This window comes from Myotis daubentonii, chromosome 1, assembly GCF_963259705.1.
Source record: "Myotis daubentonii chromosome 1, mMyoDau2.1, whole genome shotgun sequence".
NCBI lineage: Eukaryota > Metazoa > Chordata > Mammalia > Chiroptera > Vespertilionidae > Myotis > Myotis daubentonii.
In genome coordinates this window covers 200,504,214-200,509,830 of record NC_081840.1, presented here as the reverse complement: position 1 = coordinate 200,509,830, position 5,617 = coordinate 200,504,214, and the positions used below count along the sequence as shown (strand labels likewise).

At 38.8% G+C, this 5,617-nt stretch overlaps 1 non-coding gene across 1 annotated transcript; it reads right to left on the bottom strand.

Annotated features, from left to right (window-relative positions):
• Positions 1 to 5,142: 5,142 nt before the first annotated feature.
• LOC132224171 (U6 spliceosomal RNA) lies at positions 5,143 to 5,244 on the bottom strand. The gene has a single exon (XR_009450612.1). It is a non-coding gene; the product is annotated as a U6 spliceosomal RNA (small nuclear RNA).
• Between the last annotated feature and the right edge of the window lie 373 nt (positions 5,245 to 5,617).

Here is a 5,617-nt window from a genome sequence, read left to right as displayed (position 1 = left end):
CACTGTTCCTTTTTCACTCTCTCTACATTCAGTCTGTCTTTTACTAGAAGACGTTGACCAGGATTGCACTGGGGCAGCAGCTATGCTGTTTGTAATGTGGTAAAATGATAACTTGCTCCCAATAGCTCAGTTGTTTGAGTCTGATGTGTTCAGAAGGTTTTTCCTGGAGGTGGGGGAGGAGGGACTATATCAGTTCCTCAATTCAGTTTACCTTACAATATAAATTTTGTATGTTAGAGTATTTAAGAATAGGGCCAAAACTTCCACTTCCCACAATATTGAAAAAATAAAAGTACTACAAGAACCTCCCTAGCTTACAAAACCTAAAAATTCTTAATAAAAGGTATTACAATGCTTATCTAAGTTGTCAGGAAAATAAAGGAAATCATAGAGGCTAAAAAAAAAAATACAATAAAGCACAAGTTTTCAGAAGTTACCTTTCTGAAGTAATGGGTCCCATTACTTATCCCTAGTAGTGTAGAGTCATCATTTTAGCAGGGGTCAGCATACAACACCTAGGACCTGAACAAGGTGAGGACAGAAAAAGATCCCTAAATAGGCCAGGACCTAGGAGTTGACATCTTTAATGCAAGAGTAAACCAAAAGAAGAAAATGTATCCCACAAAGGAAAATAGTAAAAAAAAAAAAAAATCTTTCTTATCTCAACCTTGGCTCTAGGTAGAGTCTACCCTAAAAATTTCTATCCATAAGAGGTCCTCGTGAGAATTTAGAGACAAAATCTAGAATTTAAACTACCTATGTGGTCCCAACATATCTACCTTTAAAATTTAATTTAAAGTGACTCATTATTATCAATGCCTTCCTAGATAAATATAAATTAAACCAAGGTCTCAAATAGTTTCCTTGGGAATTTTTAAACTCACTGAAATATAAAAATATAAAACAGAAGAGGAAACAAGTCATTTGATGGAGAATAAGTAGAAATAGCAAACAAAAACATAGCTACAAAAATGGTTGATATTGGAATTAGTAATTATAGAGTACTAGAGGCCCAGTGCACAAAATTCATGCATAGGAGATGGGGATCCCTCAGCTCAGCCGGCACCCTCTTGCAATCTGGGACCACTGGCTCCTAACCACTCACCTCTCTGCCTGCCTGATCGCCCCTAACTGCTCTCCCCTGCTGGCCTGATTGCACCCTAACTGCTCTCCCCTGCCAGCCTGATCGCCCCTAACTGCCTCTGCCTCAGCCCCTGACACCGTGGCTTTGTTCGGAAGGATGTCTGGAAGACATCTGGTCTAATTAGCATATTACCCTTTTATTAGTATAGATAAAATAAGTAGGTTTGATATACTTACTAAAAAATAGAATATCTGAAGTATAATAAGGTACCAGAAACTATGAAATATGATCAAGTGAGATCAACCGAAGGACTTGTATGCATGCATATAAGCATAACAAATAGATGCAAGACACTGGGAGTGGGGTGAGGGCATGTGCCGGGGGGTAGGGGAGGCTGGGGTGGAGGGGAGGAGACATATGTACTACTATTTGTAATACTTTAAACAATAAAAAAAATATGATCAGGTGGATTTGAAAAAAAAAATTTCCAAGTAATAAAAACACATAACAAATGAGACTAATGATCCAGAGAATTGATATGGCATTAGATACAGTGGAAGAAAGAATTAGTGAACTGGAAGAAAAAAGTTGAGATTTTTGGTCTTTGTTCACTTTAAAAAACACACAAATTAAAAGTAATTTATTATGTAATATTCTGTGCCTATAATGGAATATATGAATTATATATTATCCACTGACCAACTGAAGAATCCAATATTAAGAATGTAACTGAAACTAGCTGGATCCTCCCCAATCCCATTCTACTTTCCTTTCAAACATAACCACTTTCCTGAATTTTTTGTTTATCATATTCTTGCTTTCCAAAAATAGTTAACTACAATGTAGGTATAACCAAATAATATTTGTTCAGCTTTGCTTGTGTTTGTGCTAATATTTATAGTGCTTTTATTAACTGTCTTATACATTTCACCTAATGCACATGTGCAAGAATTTATCTAGAGTACACACACCTAGGAGTGGAACTGTAGGGCCACAGAAATGTAATCTTTACCTGTGCTAGGCACTGCCAAGTTGTTTTCCAAAGAAAGTGTACTATTTTCCAGTCCTAACAGTAATGTATGAGATTGTTTTCTACATTCTAAACATCTGTCATTGTCAAACTTCATAATTTTTTTGTCCATTTAGTGCAGGGGTGGGGAACCTTTTATCTGCCAATGGCCTTTTAGATATTTATCACGTCATTCTCAGCTCATACAAAATTATCAACTTAAAAGTTAGCCTGCTATGTTTGGTCAAACATCTAATTAACTCACCGCTAATGCCTTGGCAGCACCAGACCGAATGATTTCGAGGGCCTTATATAGCCTATGGGCTGGACCTTCCCCACCCCTGCTTTAGTGTCTGTAAAATGTTCTCATTATGAGTTTCATTTGCATTTTCCTGATTACTAACAAAGTTGAGAATCTTTTAATATCGTGAATAGTCATCCGCATTTCTTTTTGTGAATTACCTTATCATGTCTTTTGTACATTTTTAAACAGGTTGTATGCATTCTTTATATATTCTGGATTCTGGTCCTTTGACTTATGTGATGTCAAGATTTTCTCCCAGTTTGTGGCTGATATTTTACTCTCTTTATGATATTTTCAGTAAACATAAGTTATTAATTTTAATGAAGTAAATTTTATTTCCTTTTTTATTTTATTTTTGTGTGTGTGTGTATCTTTCAGTCTCATGAAAGAGTCATTCATTGTAAAAGGAAAATCTTTAAAGTTTTAGAAGAAAATACAGAATATCTTTATGACTTTTACGTAAGGAAAGATTTCTTAAACATGACCCAAAACGGGTTAATCATAAAACGTTGCTATGTTCACGAACTTGTTAAAAGATTTTTAAGATAAGTTCAGCGGCATAAGCTGAGCCATTGTTTTCATTATTTTTTCCTGGAGAAATACACTGCTCGGTGCTGCTGAAGCGGTGGTACCAGAACAAAGGGCTGCCCGCGCAGCCTCACAACTGCGTGTGTCCTAATTCTCATCCTTCTCACCCCCGCGGCCACCACCTTCCCAGAAGGGAGGCCCAGGCACCCACAGCAGTTTCTTCACCTTTAGTTGTTCTTTGTTATTAGCACTGATGGGGGTCTGTTTCCGCTAATCTTAACTGCAGCAAAATGCTCCAGGATGTCTATTCTTCTGGTTACATATGGAATTTCCTGGACTTCAGTTGATTGCTTGGGATGGGGGCTGATTAGATGCAGCTATTTCTAGGCATCCTTGCCTTTTCTTTCCTGAAAAACCATTGTGTTAGCAACATATTTTTAGGTGGGGCTGCAATATTCACATACATTTTCTTCTCTTTTTCACCATACAATTTCAGATCCTGTTTTCTTCCAGAAAACAAAACAAAAAAACTTTAGCATCGAATGCTACTTTCCACAGTCCTATTCTTTGTAATAAAATTTATGTAGTCCTACAACTATACTGTTATCACTTTTTAGCATTTTGAGGCCATTTTCCCCCTGTGTGATTTCATGAGACTTCCCTCACACTCCCCAACACCCTCCCCTTTCCCATATATCTATTTATGGATCATTATTCCCTTCTCCATCAACATCTTCTCAGCATAGCTGAATGCTCCAGGGAGATGGGGCTGGTTGGAGGCTCTGCCATGATAAATGGGTCTCTTTTCACTCTTCAGTAATGGGCTGGCTTCCACTCAGAGGAGCTAATTTCTTTGTAGCTACTTGGATAACCTAAGTAGATTAGGTTACCAGTATTGCTGCTTATCTCATTCTAGAATCAATGATCCAATTCACATGATTACCACCTATAAATCTGGGGAAACGATTACACGGAAGCCCAACTAATTGATTAGTGGGTATTTCCTGAAATGAGTCATTTACAAAACTCTGCCTTAGTTCCTAGCCTATTTCTGAGACAATTATAAGCTAGTGAGTTGCTCATTTGCTGACTGTTTGATGGTAGCAGTTTATTCCTGGTGTAATGTCCGAATCACACCCGTTTCTCAGGGCTCTGGCCCCTGGTGCTTTCTCATCTCTTTGTCCCGTGCTTCTTTCTGAAGACCTCTGAGGAAGATGCCCAGTTTGTGACACAGCAGATCCTGAGTTTCCAGCTGTCTGTTGATTTTGATGGCACTGAAGTGTCCTGGTCCTGTTTATCCTGGAAGCAAATTGTAAACAGAATCTGCTTCCTTCTGCCTTGCCTTCCCACATCCAACTGACCGTGTCAGAGGAAAAGGCCAAAAGAGACGTGTAGGTAGGAGATAAACAGCGTGCCCTGCCTCTCCTCCCAAGACCCGTATGCTAATGGGACGTGCCCAAAGATAGTGGCCGCTCTCCCGCTGAGTGTCTCCTGGAGGCTGGAATCCTTATTTTTCCAATCAGATAAGAATGAGGTATTTATAATTTTGAATGTGCCAGGCACTAAATTACAAAATGTTCCTTAAAATCTGAATGGGACAGGAAGTCAGATAATAACTGCTGTCATACACATGAGCACTTTCTATGAACAAGGTTATTTGTGCTAAGATTTTTGCCTACAGCATCTTATTTAATCTTATAACCATCATGTGTCCTGGGTGTTATCACCTACATGAGAAAACCATAGCTGAGAGAGGTTGGGGATACATTTCCTAGGTCATTTAACTAATAAGTGAAGAAATTAAATTCAAACATAGACTTAGCTAACTTAATGGTGTATGCTTTTAACCATACACCGTTCTGCTTCCCTCATCTATAAGGCTAATATGCAAAGTGTCTGCACTGACGACCAGGGCGTGGCATGGAACGAAGGAAGGCCCTGGCCAGCAACTGGCAGCTGGAAGGCCCCTGATCACTGGCCAGGCCTAGGGACTCTACCCATGCACAAATTTTGTGCACCGGGCCTCTAGTTAAAAAATAAATGATAGGGCAGAATTACATGGTACTAACTAAAAGGAGGTCAGAAAGAGGAGAGTTCATGATGGCCTGGAGCAGTCATGGGCTACAGAGTAGAAGGAGGGGGCCCGTGGAGAGCACCTAACCCCATGTTCCTCAAACTTTTTAAAAAATTTGTGGTAAAAAAACACATGATAATTTTTAAAATATGGAATGCTTCATGAGTTTGTTATCTTGCACCGAGGCCATGCTAATCTTCTCTGAATCATTCCAATTTTAGTATATGTACTGCACAAGAGATCACTCTCAAACTTTTTAACTTACATGAAGTGAATTTTACATCATGAGCAAGTACTAGTAAATACACACATATATAACTGAAACAAATTTTTACTTTGTAATACTTGCCCTATTCCATGCAGAGCACTCCGTTTTTCTACTATGCTTCATGTCTGTTTTTAAAATAATTCTAGTCATAGTTTATTAAATAGACTTTCTGACCTACAATACTGATCTAGAAACCTCGACAGATGGGGAAATCAAGGCCCGGAGAAGAGTTGAGTCCCTAGCCCACTGTCTTGAAAATAGTCATCCTAAGTGTCTTTGCTTTATCTCCTATGTGACCCAGCACACCCATATGGCACCTCAGTGCGGAGCTGGGATAGAATCCAGATTTC